Source organism: Perca fluviatilis, chromosome 2 (assembly GCF_010015445.1).
Source record: "Perca fluviatilis chromosome 2, GENO_Pfluv_1.0, whole genome shotgun sequence".
Classification (NCBI taxonomy): domain Eukaryota; kingdom Metazoa; phylum Chordata; class Actinopteri; order Perciformes; family Percidae; genus Perca; species Perca fluviatilis.
In genome coordinates, this window is record NC_053113.1 from 3,327,486 (window position 1) to 3,342,249 (window position 14,764).

The window sequence follows — 14,764 nt, forward strand, 5'->3', positions numbered from 1 at the left end:
CTTCACGTTGAGAAGGTTCAACCACCAGTTATCTTCGAGATCATCCATCGCAGCCCAAATGTGTCGAGCGCGTTTTCACACTTGTCACTCAACTAAGGAGCTGGCATGGAAACACAGTCTAGCAAACCAGAGGCCGATGTTCAATAAGACCAGTATGCATAGGATCACAGTAATACCTTGCTCCAGACGGTTCGGCCAGTGTAGTGAATTCACCTTGTCTTTGAGTCGGTTTCGGGCTTGCTGTGAGATGGATATTTCCTTTATGCCATGTAGCCGCTTGCATCTTTCCTTTAATACCTGCCAACGTAATACTTTCATCAGAATACGATCCAGGTTACGCCTCGGCGGCCTCCGCATAGAAACGTAAGCAGCCAATAATAGAGGTGGATGCGTAAGACAGGGGAACTAGAGCAAGATGTGCCAGTTGCAGGACCATGACTGTCAAGTGAGGCTGCACCAGAATACCGGAGCTAGTTGTACTGGTCATGAGGCGAATTGCATCTGCTCATCATGTCCAAAAGCTGTCTTGCTATAAAAGTTCTCGACGACTTCGTTAGAGGCAGACAGTTTTTCCTCCCTGTATAGCAAGCACCTCGCCTTTAACGCGGTCGCCAGGGTCAGCACCGAGCTGTCTGGCTCTTCGACTAGTGTAAGTTCAAAGCCCCAGGGGCACACATATGACGCATGATCTGACCGCATGCAGCAAGAATACAACCCCTTATAGCCAGAGAGCCAGACAAAGTTTCTAGCGTACACCTCCCCATAGTGCTAGCTCAGAGGAGAGACAGACGATGGAAATAAGAGAAAGTGTAACCGGTGCCCTTGGCGAGTGATGGCGCGCTCAATTGGTCTTCCAACCGGCTCGAAGCTTCCTGAGTTCTTTCTGGCTACAACAACAATCAGTCAGACATACTAAAAAAGCCCTTCCTAAAGAATCTGGCCCAGGCAGTCGTTGGCTGAGCCTAATTCAGAACTATGCATTTACCCAAACATAAGACACAAGTCAAACTCTGGCCCACTGGAGCATCTGCTGTGGCACCCCTACTGGCCATCAGAGCCCAACGGCAACTGGGGCCCAAGTCCAGCCTCTGTCCTGAAGGGCAAAGTGGGCACCACCCCTTGCCCTTGCCACTGTCAGGGAATTTTTGGATTTTCCTTTTTAAATAAAACATGGACACAGAATTAGCTTGCAGTTTAAACAAATTGCAAGAAGACATTTATGTCTTGGGGGAAAGACCTCACCCCTTGCTATTGTGACATTGGAGAGTACTTACTTCTACAGAATTTGGACCTCCAGCCTGCACCGCTGTGAAGGTGTCAGTATGACAACAAGGGGTTTAAATTGTAGGCAGCACCTGAGGGTCTAATGTGCTTGCTCAGGCAGCACATATGACAAAATTGGAACGATACGAGAAGATTAGCATGGCTGACACCGCAGGAAAATTCGGTGACAGCGTTACCACATTTTGATCTGCGCTGTTGCCCCAAGCTGTTAAAGACATGAATCTCTGCACTAAAGACCCACTGCGGTGGCCTTCTGAGGAGCATTGGCATTCACCCGCCAAAGGGGTCCCTGCCACTGCCCCGAACTGGGTGCGCTCTGACAGAGGATAGGGTTGCAGAGAAGCGGGCGACCCCCCCAATCATCGGCAGGTGCAGGGGTCAGACGTTCAGGTGGCTGCTTGGCAACGGCGTGGGATACGTTGTGACCATCGTGGTATCCCACGAGGGAGAGAGACAAAGGGGCAGTAGTAAGCAGAGTGCCCTCATGGTGCACAAGGACGCCCTCGTCTCCTCGCCAGGCTGTTCCGCTGTCAAACCATTCAGTCAAAGCGAAGCGGTTCTTGTGACAACCCCGGCCATGAAGTCTGCAAAGCCACTGCGGCGCTCGCGCTTGTAGTCCAGTATCAAAGCACAACCACGGGGCAGCTCGGTGCGCATTGTTATTCGTTTTACACAAGACACAAGAAAGGTGCACCGTTCCGGCCGCGCTGCAATACCGGTCGATCGCGTGGAGCCGAATGGAGCAAGCCCCTTTTCAACTCCCATCGGCAAAAATCCATTTAATATGTTGTCCCCTGATAAGGGACATATCAGATATTAAACTGATAAGAACAGATTTTTTTTTTTTTTTTTTTTTTTATTAAACACATTATTCATCATAACATACAACATAATTCACAATGTACACACAAATTCATCTCCAACATGCATCCTATACTAAGACCATTTTCCAAAACAAACCCTACACACAAATTAAACTACCAAACCCTTTATCCATACTTCCGGGAGGTTACCATTCCCACCCAAACCCTCCTTTCCACCTCTCCAAGGCAGCATGCTTCCCCCACTTTTCAATGTCCTTTTTGATTCTCCCCTTCAAAACAAATTCAACCCTCCTTATCACCCCGTCCACCCCTCCATCCCTATTCCTCTTTACCAGGTCTTGCCTAGCCCACCACAAGCTCCTCTTCACAATACTAACAATCAACCACATAAGAAAATTTTGCACTCCCCAAGCCCACCCCTCTGTCCACTATTCCCCAAAAGTTAGTTTAAGCCCAGAAACCATCTGCATCCACATTGGTCCTGCCCTGCCCCAAACCTTACCCATAAGCGGACAGTCCCACATGACATGTCTGACTGTCTCCTCCTCTGAGCATGCTGACCTAGGACAGACAGGAGATCTCGCCAAACCATGCCTATACATTACATCTCGTGCAGGCAGGCACCTGTGAAGGCACAACCAATTAAGATCCTTAAGTCCATTGTCAAGGCCCCTTTGGCTGGATACCCCTCAAATTGCCGGATGGGGTACCAACCACAGGAGGTGCAATCACTTTCTCTTGACCTCTCGGTAGAGGACCCTGTGATCAACCTTACTGCTGTGTCTGAAATCTCTGGATGAGCCCGCGGCCACCTATCTGCATGGAGGTAATGCCATGGCAACTGCTCCACCCGAGGTGCCAAATTGCTCCAGACCATCAGTCTTCTGTTTTGATAGGCGAAATAGAAGCCTTAGGAAATATCCTGATGGATGCACTACGGGGCTGACAACTCCCTAGACAAAAGCGACACAAACATGCAATCCAGTTTCAGCGGGAGGTGTGGCACATCTCTCCCCCTGCTTCAACATCAGCCATCATGCGGCCCCACGCCACATACTCATATCTCCCCCCCCACAGGAAACTGAAAACAAGCGCGAGGAGGCCTCCTGCCACCGACTGGCAACGGGTATATATACGCCAAATACAAAGAGACGGCAATACATCCACCTTCAAAACAAGTACCTTCCCTACAAAAGTCAGGCACCTTCCCTTCCAGAGTGTGAGCTTCTTCTGGACTACCAGAATTCCGCCCAGACCAGTTGGTGCGTTGCACTGTGAGCTTTGTCAAAGCTGACCCTAGTACCTTCAGTGGTCCAGTGCAGGCCAGCCCCCTCCTGGTACCTTCATCTCATCTTTCCAACATCCAAAAACTTAACAGAAGACTTGGCACAATTTAGTTTTGCCCCCGCCACCTGACCATATTCCTGGAGAATCTCCAGGGATCGAATCAGGCATGCCTCGCTGTCCAGCAGCAAAGTGGTATCATCTGCATACTGAGACAGCTTTACCCTAAGTCCCCCGCTGCCAGGTACCAGAAAACCTTTCACACCTGGATCAGCCCGTATAGCTGCCGCCAGGGGCTCCAAATAGAGAATGTAGAGCAGAGGCGAAAGCGGACACCCCTGCCTCACCCCAGAGTACACCCTGAACACATCCCCAAGATGACCGTTAACAGAAACTGTGCTCCCCACCCCTGTGTACAATATGCGCAACCACCTTATAAAACCCTGACCAAAACCTAACCTCTTTAGCACCCTGAACATAAAGCCCCAGTGAACCCTGTCAAAAGCCTTTGCCTGGTCAAGCGCAACAACCATAAGTGGCACCTGCCGGTCTTCAGCCCAAGCAACAGCATCCCGAATGAGCTGGAGATTCCATCTCAACGAGCGCCCGCTACCCACATGTCTGGTTCCACATGGACCACATGAGGAAGCGCCCCCCAATCGGTTTGCCAGGACCTTTGCCAGGAGTTTATAATCCACACACAGCATTGTTAGTGGCCTCCAGTTCCCCAGGTCTGTGTGATCCCCCTTCTTATACAGAAGGGAAATTACCCCCGTGGCCAATGACTTTCCCATCACACCTGTGCGGAATACTTCAGAACTCAACACTTCCAAAACTACAGGCCCGAGTAAATCCCAAAACTTAAGATAAAACTCCACTGGGAGTCCATCAATGCCAGGCACCTTCCGCCTGTTCATTCTACTTAGGGCACCCTCAAGCTCCACAAGGGTGATCGGGGCCTCCATAGTCTGCGCTATGTCAGATGGAACCCGTTGGGTCAGCACATCCAAAAAAACCTTCCCCTCCCTAACATCTATCTCCTTCTCCCTAAAACTTGTACGAAAATAGTCAGTGGCTACTTGCACCATCTCCGCTTCTCCTTCCACAACCCTACCCTGCTTGTCCCTCACCCCGGTCACCACCTTTTTTGCCCTATCAGCCCTTATAGAGCCAAAGAAGCTGCAGAACCGTCTCAAATCCCTCAAGGAAAGTTTACGTGACGCCCAACAGGTATGCCCGGGCCTTACCCTCAAAAACCTCCCTCAATTGCTCTTTCAGGGAGACACAAGCCCGCTGATTTACAGTGCCACCACTGTTTCCCCTGGCGTACTCAAGCTCAAGAAGGTACTGCAGGCGAAGCACCTCCCTCTTCGCCACCCTCACCTTCCTTGTACAGTATTGAACACAAAAACACTTAATGCGCTCCTTGGCTACCTCCCACCACTCTATCACCCCAGAACACAGTGGTCTGAGTCCTAACACACCTTTGAAAAATGACCGAAAAAACTGTTCGAAAACGGCCTCCTCCAAAACACTGATATTAAGGCGCCAGTACCCAGGTCCAAACACTGGCATCCATGATCGTACCTCAAACAGTAGCCCATCATGATCAGAAAAAAACACAGGGAGCATTCTACCTGCCAACAGGTCATAAGACCTCGCAAAGAACACATAATCCAAACATTTTTCTATGCCCCGTGAGTTCCGCCATGTGGGCCCATCTAACCGTGGATTTACCACCCTTGCCCCATCAACCAATCCATGTGTGGCCATTAGGTTGGAAAAGAAAGTACAGCTGGAATCTCCCCCTTTCCCTATCTCTTGATTAAAATCCCCACCTAAAATTACCTGCCTATTTGTAACAAGGTGTGGCTCCACCAGTCCAAACATATCTTGCCTCTCTGCTGGGGTTTGTGGTCCATACACTACAACCACTCTCATCTTAACTGGACCCCATGAGATGTCTGCGCCCAATATTCTCCCCTGAACAATAACAAATGAAGACTCCACCCTTATTTCTTTGACCCCAAATAAAATCCCAACCCCTGTAGAGTGCACCCCCCCCACACTCCACACTGAGTCACCCTTTGTCCACTCCCTTGAAAAATTCCCAACATCACTCTTATCTCGCAAATGCACCTCCTGTAAAAAACAAATGGCAACATGAAGAGAGTCCACAAAATCAAAAACAACCCTTCTTTTAACTGTGTCCCTCATCCCCCTTGCATTTAAAGAAAGAACCTTAAAAGTACCCATTGGATATTATAAATCACTGATACAAAAAAACAAAACAAAAAAACACAAAACCATTCCCTCCACACTATGTGTAATAGTCCTCATTGTCCATCTGTTCAGCCCAAGAATAGGGCTCTGCATTCGGCACATTTGATGGTCTGCTGGTTCCACTATATGCATCTTCCCTCACTGGAGACGACAGCGTTGGCAAATCTATGGAGAGATCATACTCTAGCCCCAAAACTGCCTCTAGAATATCCCCTGATTGTACCTTCACCTCTCCACCTGCCCTGTCTCCATTGTCCCCACTTCCCTGCTCCAGGACCCCGCCGTCCTCTACTTCCCTTACAGCCCCCATTAAGTGCCCCTCACCCAGTCCACCTTCAGCCCCCACTATGGCCTTCTGCTTCTGCCCCTCACCCTTTGACTTCTTACTGTACCCACCCTCTTTAGAAAGCCCTACTCCAAATACCTGGGAACCTCTCCGTGCCCCCTGCTTCACTGTCTTTGAGGCTAAGCCAGGAGTGCCTGCCGGAAACCCCCCCACAGCATCAGAGGTCACCTGAGCCTCCCTGTCTACTTCAACAGTGCTGCCCGCTTCCTGCCCTTGCAGAACTGTCTCTTCGCCATTCCCCAAAGGTACAGCATCCAAATTCGCCTGCACAGGGAGTGCCTCTCGCCCTCCACTTGCCGAAAGACCTAAAACCGGCCTCACTGGCATCAGTTTCCCCGGGAAACGACTTGTAAAAGTAGGTCCATTTTCCGACTCCTTGGATCCCTCTGGCACACAAGTAGCCTGGGTTGCCTCAGCAAAACTCCTCCTACGACTGGGACAGCTCCGGTAGAGGTGGTCCAGTCCGCCGCATCCATGACAGGCCCTAGTTGCAGTGCAATCCTTAGCCTCATGACCCATTAGTCCACAGATACGGCAGCATGATCCTGTGCAACCAGCCTCCGTATGACCAGACTGCTTACATCTCCTGCAAAAAGCTGGCTGTCTAGAGTAAAAAAGATAGCCACGATCCCCACCAAGACTGAACTGCGCAGGTGGATGTTTAAGGCCACCAGGTCCTTCAGGATCAGGGTTCAACAGAACCTGAAATTGCCTCCTTCCAGTCCAAAACCCCAGTGGATCCTTCACATATCTTGCGCTCGTCACAACCTCGCTATACCGCCCAAGAAAAGCAGCTAACGCTAGGTCAGTCACAAAGGGGTTGTACATATGAACAGAAACCATTCTGAAATTCGGCCTGTCCAGGTTCAGAACCTTGTAAAAACTAAAGGCCTTACCCTTAGCTTCTGTTCTGCAACACTCTGCCACCCTTCCGTAAACATCCTCCGTCCGAAGGTGACATCAAAAGCCTTTTCCTGCTGATTCCACTGAATGCAGTAGACCTCGTCAACCTTCAGGTGTAACTGCCCAACGATGACACCCTTGCAGAAAAAATGCCGTGACAAAGCTTGCTCCTCTTCATAATCCACCTGGAACCGTAGGGTGTATCTCAGCCCAACTTTCGGAATTGGCTGCTCCTTCGCACCTCCAGCGGCCATATCCGAAACTATCTGCCGTAGACCAAAATCCTCATGCACTTGATCTTAGCCAAAAGGCCGAGAAGCGATGAGCACCACCTGTTTGCTGTCCGACTCAACCTCCCGGGACGGTTCTCACTCGGCATGGTCTAGTACTTCTAATTGGGCATAACAATAGCTGCTACTTAGCACCTCCGCCCAAGCGCTCCATGGTGAAGCACCCAAGGCTGGTTAAAGAGAGCCACTGGTACTGCCATGGGGGAAAGGTCATATGGCTCGAAGCTTCCTGAGTTCTTTCTGGCTACAACAACAATCAGTCAGACATACTAAACAAGCCCTTCTAAAGAATCTGGCCCAGGCAGTCGTTGGCTGAGCCTAATTCAGAACTATGCATTTACCCAAACATAAGACACAAGTCAAACTCTGGCCCACTGGAGCATCTGCTGTGGCACCCCCTACTGGCCATCAGAGCCCAACGGCAACTGGGGCCCAAGTCCAGCCTCTGTCCTGAAGGGCAAATTGGGCACCACCCCCTTGCCCTTGCCACTGTCAGGGAATTTTTGGATTTTCCTTTTTTATATTAAACATGGACACAGAATTAGCTGGCAGTTTAAACAAATTGCAAGAAGACATTTATGTCTTGGGGGGAAAGACCTCACCCCTTGCTATTGTGACATTGGAGAGTACTTACTTCTACAGAATTTGGACCTCCAGCCTGCACCGCTGTGAAGGTGTCAGTATGACAACAAGGGGTTTAAATTGTAGGCAGCACCTGAGGGTCTAATGTGCTTGCTCAGGCAGCACATATGACAAAATTGGAACGATACAGAGAAGATTAGCATGGCCCCTGCGCAAAGGGAGGGAGCGGTTCTTCACCCCGGCGGCCCCCGCGCCCGCCCGGGCCCCGGCGCGGCCCGGGGCCGCGTGGCCCTGCCCGGGCCGGGTGCGCCCGGCAGGCCCCGCCTGCGCGACAGCGGCCGGCGGGGCTCCCCGCTTCTATTTTTCCCGATTTTTGCCCACCGAAATTGGAACGATCGCCACCCTTTTGCCCCCTTCGCCCCCTCTTTTCCCAACGCCTGTCAGTCAAAAGCCGTTGTTTACCATTGTCCGGAGCACATGGCTACTTGTCATATTGAGAATTAAAGGCGCAGAGCGAGGAGACACATGTGTGGTTTTACTTGCTCGACAATTACACATTTCACACGCATCTGTATGGTTTTAGCCTTATGCGTGGCTTCAAGTTTAAAAAGTAAAGTTAAAAAGTATTGGAATAGACAAGACAAGGGTTTTAATCAATTAAATAAAAAAAAAACATAAGAAATAATAATAAAAACACACTTAAAAAAAGAAATATATCCTATTATTTTATTTTACTTATTTGTGTGTGTGTCTGTGTGTTTGTGTGTGTCTGTGTGTGTGTGTGTGAGTGAGTGAGGGAGACCTGTGGTGAATGAGGAACAGCAATGTGTGGGTAAGCACCTCAACGCTGAAGAGCAGCTCCTCCCCAAAAAAGGCCTCATAACCTGCGTGGCTCTCCTCCTCCTCCTCCTCCTCCTCCTCCTCCTCCTCCTCCTCCTCCCCCCAGCTGGAAGCCGTCAGGAACATCTGGATCTCCTTCTAAATCCTGATCATCACACTGGGCCAGCCAACAGGTAATCCCTCTTTTCCCAACACCTGTCAATCAAAAAAAGTGAAAAAATTCCACTAATTAACCCTGACAAAGCACACCTGTGAAGTGAAAACCATTTCAGGTGACTACCTCATGAAGCTCAGCAAAGGGTGGCTACTCTGAGGAATCTACAATGTAAATAGTCATGACAAAATAAAAGGAAACACATTGAATGAGAAAGTGTGTCCAAACTTTTGGCCTGTACTGTGTACATATATATATCTATCATTTTATAATGATATATATATATATATATATATCTATCATTTTATAATGCCCTCTAAGAGCATGTCTTTAGAACCCCCTTTATTATTTTATTTTACTTATTCTTGTGTGTGTGTGTGTGTGTGTGTGTGTGTGTGTGTGTGTGTGTGTGTGTGTGTGTGTGTGTGTGAGAGGGAGACCTGTGGTGAATGAGGACCAGCAATGTGTGGGTAAATGGGGACGCGGGGTGGGAGAGGTGGGTGGATGGTAGGGTGGGTTGATATAATCAATAAGTATTGAGCGGAAGCATAGTATATAAAAATAGAGATGAAATTTTGACGAAACAGATTTTGTGATTTCCCACAGAAATGAATAGAAATAAAAAATTGAAATATTGAAATAGACAAGACAAGGGTTTTAATCAATTAAATGTTTATTAGAAATAGTGAAAAATGTATTCAAATAGTAAAAAATAACAGAAATGCACTTAACAAAAAGAAATATTTACCCTAATAATAAAAACACACTTAAAAAAAAAAGGAATATTTCCTATTTCTTTGCCCTTCTCTCAGCCAGCCACAGATCCACAGTCTTCCCTTCGTAGAGAGCGCAGAAGTGCTCCCCCCCATGCTGGCTGTGGCCATAGTCTTTTTGCTTTGGCTGGCCACAGAGCTGGCAGACCCTCAGTTTGTGGGCCTTTCTGACTTTCCCCCCTGGTTTGTCTTGTCTCTCCCATCTCTGCTTCAGGTTCCACGCCGAGGTTCTGGGGAGCTGCAGTTCATCTTGGCCCAGCTGCTCCCTGGTCCACTGTTGAACTGTGCGTCCTCCAGGGCCCTCATCCACAGCGCAGAAGAACTGCCCCTTGACGTAGGCGTGCCCGCCATCCACAGTGCGTGCTTCGCCACAGATGTTGCAGGCGTCACCGGGGTTGTGCTGCTGCTGCTGTGGCTTTCCTTGGAGGAGTTGTTTGTCCTGTTGTGCCCTCATCTTCCTCCTGTGAAGGGTACAACGGGTGGGCTTCTTTCTGGTGGGCTTCTTTCTGGTCCCCGGCACTGGCTGTGCTGCCGGCTCTGGAGGCTGCTGATAGTCCACTTAAAATGCAATAAAGAACTCTGTTAGTCAAGGTACATAATACTTAGAAACACAGATGCAATTGAACTAAGTGTATTTGTAACAAACCTGAAGAGTCCACACTTTTGGTTTTACGTGTTGCTTTTCTGCCTTCCATCCTGTCCAACTGAAATGCTTGAATGAATGGACCTGACTGCTTTTTTGAAACCTCTCTTGGAAGAGGGCGGACTGAACACCTTGCAGCCACACCTTCCTGTCAACCCCCACTGTTGTTGCAGGAGGTGAAAGCACCCCCCAGGCAGGAAGGAAGGAGCATTTGCATATACACACATTAGCACTTGTTTGGTTATTAGTTTGAGTTTTTGTTTGGTTGTTTGGTTGTTTGTTTTTGTCTTTTCTATCTATTAATTACTGTTTGTATAGTAATAACTTGTCTTTTGTAAACACTGTACACTGTAATAAAGCTGTTTAATATTTATTTAAAGAAAGGATAAAGCCTCAGCATACCTTTTCATAGAAACTAGTGTGGTCTAGACCTACTCTATCTGTAAGGTGTCCTGAGATAACTAACTGTTGTGATTTCATACTATAAATAAAATTGAATTGAATGATGTATTTTGTGACTGTTACTGAGGATTTAGCGATATCAGGCACCCCTAACATGACCTCCATATTTTGTTTAATTTCTTAAAGGCAGAAAGAAGCAGGAGAAACCATTGGTTTAAAAAAGAAAAAGTGTATTTAAAACAACAATTGAAACAACTATATACACACACACTACTATATACACACAACTATCAATATTTAAAACAATTGAGAACTATATACACACAACTATCAATATTTTAAACAATTGGGAACTATATACACACAACTATCAATATTTTAAACAATTGGGAACTATATACACACACTATCAATATTTTAAACAATTGGGAACTATATACACTACTATCAATATTTTAAACAATTGGGAACTATATAACAATACTTATCTTCCAAATCCTCCCTTCCAAAAGGGAGGGAGCGGTGCTTACACCACCTCCCTAAGGGAACCTCACCTCTGCCCCTTCACCTCTGCCAGCCACTGCTCCACAGTCCTCCCTTTGTCGTCAGCCCGGGAGCAGAAGGTCTCCTTTTTATAACGCGTGTGGCCAAACTCCCTGGTCTTTGGTTGGCCACAGCGCCTGCAGTTAAACTGGGAGACCTTCCTTGCTGGTTTGAGGTGTTCTCCCAGCTCCCGGGCTCGCCGTTCCTTTTCTTCCTGGAGCTTGCGCCTCCAGGCGGTGGTCCTTGAGACTGTGGCGGCGGCTGTGGAAGTGGAGGGGGTGGCGTCTGCGCTGGCACTGGTGGATGGGGCTGTGCTGGCACTGGTGGATGGGGCTGTGCCGGCGTCCGCGCTGGCACTGGTGGAGGTTTGTGGGGTAGCGGAGGAGGAGGAGGCTGTGGCAGTGGAGGAGCTGTCTGTGAGGAGGTCGTAGAGCTCCGGGGCCAGCGGCCCTCTAATGGTGGCAGCCAGACCAGAGGCGTCCGCGGGTAGGCGGTGCTGGAGAGGCTGGTCTGGCTGCTCAGACTGCTGCAGCAGAGTCCGTGCGGCAGGCAGGGGCTCAGCTGCTGTCTGGGGCGCGCTGGGGCCTGGGACCGCTATGGCGATGATGTCCCTCATCTGGTTCTTGCTCCTTTTGTTGTACCTGAGAAAACCAAATGTAACAAAGGCACATTAGTAATCATGACAGTGTACTGGGAAAAATTGCATTTAGGCATAATTCCTTATATTTTCATGTTTTATTTCTACTTTAATTCTCTCACAAATGCTGAAAGAGTTTATCTCATTTCCCACATGTAGATTTTGATTCTAACTTTGTGAGACATCCAGTCTGGAACATTATGTGAGCACTGTCTCTCTGAACAGATAGGGGCTACAAGGTCTCTAGAATCTCTAGTTTTCCCATGTCGTTTGAGATGTAACTGGGGGGGTGAAAGTCGTACAGGGAGGAGGCGAAATGGTTGTACTATTTGCCTTAAAAGTGAGCAGAAGACTAGTAGTACAATGATAATTAAGTGATAAATGTAATGCACACTGTAAACATGAATGTAACACAGTGTATTCATCAGTTATTTCATTTCTAATTATTGCAACAACTGCAGTAATATATTGATCAAACTTCTAACCACAATATGAACAGCAGTCTTCATACAAGAATGACTGTCACATGAATAATTGTGAAAAATAATGGTCACAACTTTAAATAATAACTATAATAATGAACAGCAATATGCACCTGTTGGATTTTAATACAGGCTGATAGCAAGAGGGTAAAACCACTGCTGAGTGAACAGAAAAGGCAGTAGGCAGCAGGATTAATAAATCCTGGCTGTTAGCCTGGTCAGGAGATTATCTTGGTTTTGGGCAATAGCCCACCAGGTCTTACCATGCTGTCAGGGTCCGCTGATTCAATTCATACAGCTGGATGCAGGTGCTCGCCTTGAGGGCTGCACAACTATAAATGTTTTCTTTTATAATGTTGTAGTCCCTCATGACGGCACCCCAGCGATGAATACGGACCCCAGCAATCGTCCTGCTGTCGCTGCAGTGGAGGATGCTGAGGTCCAACAGCACAGCCTCCACAAGCCTGGAGACGCTCGGAGACCGCGCCGCTCCCGCCCCCTGGCCAAGGACCGCACTACATAGACACACAGAGAGAGAGAGAGAGTAAGTGACTGACAGGACAAGAACCAAACAAGACTTGGAAATGAATTGTGACTGCTTACCGCTTCACACTGTCCACCCCTGGCGTGTGAGCATGCCGATGTGAGTTCTTGAATCGGCCCTGGACAAGCCGGTCCTTGTGCATGGGGGTGAATTTCACCGGCACCTTGTCCCAATCCGACAGATTCTGCCAGAGAGCAGTGATCTCTCTGGCTTGTCGGGGAGTGACATAACGTCGGTGGCGCAGTTTCACAAGGGCCTGGGCCAGGGCCACGACGTGCTGGTAGCCGCCACGACCGTCTGGCCCGAGAATGTCCTCCTCCTCCTCTTCCTCGGCCTGCTGCACCTCCATCGGAGCAGCTTGGGATGCAGGGGGGCGGGTGAGGTTTGCGGACTGGAGGAGAGCGCTGTGGTGCTCTAGGAGACGAATCTCCTCCGGCTCATCCTCCTCCTCCTCTTCCTCCACGAACCCCTCGTCACTTCCCCCCCACGCCTCCTCCTCAGCAGTCCCTCCCGGAGCGTCAGGATCGCAGAGGTCCTGCTGCAGCACAGCGCTGGTCTGGGAGTAGAGGTACTCCACCCCGATGAGTTCCCCTGTACATACACACACAAACACACGCACAGAGACACAGATGTTAAATATGTAAAGCTTTATTGCAGACACAGGTCCATATAACACAACATACAGTATAAAAAAGGTATAAAAGAGGAGATACAAAATACATACAAATTGCATAGTATTGTAGGGCTAACTGACAGACACCGACAGAGTGACATAAACCTCAAAGCAAATTACCTGTGTACTCCCTGGGCTGGGTGTAAGTGTCGACCAGCGTGAGCCCAAGAAGCTCCTGGGTCAGCTGGTCAAAGCTGTGCTGCAGCTGGGCGCTGTAGCAACGCAGCGCCGACCTCTGTCCTCCCTCGACTGCCGCCCTGCCACGGTTCTCGTTCCACCGCACCAGGCCCTCCAGCAGGTACACCTGGAAGTGCACGTCACTTGCAGATTGCCCTAAGCAGAAATAAAGCAACACAATTAGTGTGAGGAGAAATAAACACAGAAATGCATATGAAATTTAGTGAGTTGTGTTGTAAACCACACATGCACTTACCTGGGATGAAGCGGCACAGGTGCAGGTGGAACGATTCCAGGGAAGTGGAGCCGCGTCCGCACCGGAAGACGGGAAGCTTCACTCCGCCTTTGGTGAGCTCCCCCGTCTGGGCGTACAGCTCCACCCCCTCTGGGTCCTGGATGCAGTCGAGGTGGCGGCGCTGCGTGCTCCAGATCTCCTCCATGCGGGCGCGGTCAATCAAGGGGACGCCCATGGTGTCCGTCATGTCCCAGAAGGCGTCCAGCACCTCCTGGAGGAGCCGCTCCGTCCGCTGCCCCCTGGTGCGGCGGCGCTGCGGCAGCTCCTTGGCTGACACGCTTCACCTCCTGGACGTCCCCCCTCCTCTGACTGCTTGGCCTCTTTCAGGCGGGACACATCTCCGGCGTCCCACTCGAACATGGCGGGCGAAAGCCTCGCCATGAAGAGCGTCGGAGCTGGTGGCTGTCGGTGGTCACCCTCTGGCGGCGCCCGCATGAGGTGCCACACGTCCAGCCTGACGACCAGCTTGCGTGCCACTCGTGGAACATCTGGTGGACTGCAGACGCCTCCCGCGGCACAGCAGTCTCGGTCCACGTACAGGACCTTTGGAGGGGCCTTCCCGGCTAAGCGGTACCGCCTCATCAGTCCGGCTGCCATGTCGACAAGTCCGTCCCCCTCTGCTGCGGTGAGGACAGACATGAGCACCTGCCCGTACTCGTTGCCGACATTGGTGACCCAGGCAGCCGTTCCAGCAGCACCGCCCGCAAGCTTTTTGGTGATCTGTGTGACACAGCAACATTTAGACGCATGGCAAAACAAACATTACACCGGGTACACGGCACGCTGTGGCGGATAACAAAACGTA

At 49.7% G+C, this 14,764-nt stretch overlaps 1 non-coding gene and 1 pseudogene across 1 annotated transcript; one reads left to right on the top strand and one right to left on the bottom strand.

Moving 5' to 3' along the window:
- Positions 1-1,967: 1,967 nt before the first annotated feature.
- Positions 1,968-2,154, bottom strand: LOC120554673. Its single transcript, XR_005638559.1, has one exon. It is a non-coding gene; the product is annotated as a U2 spliceosomal RNA (small nuclear RNA).
- Positions 2,155-7,942: 5,788 nt separating this feature from the next.
- LOC120554406 lies at positions 7,943-8,015 on the top strand (annotated as a pseudogene).
- Positions 8,016-14,764: the final 6,749 nt, after the last annotated feature.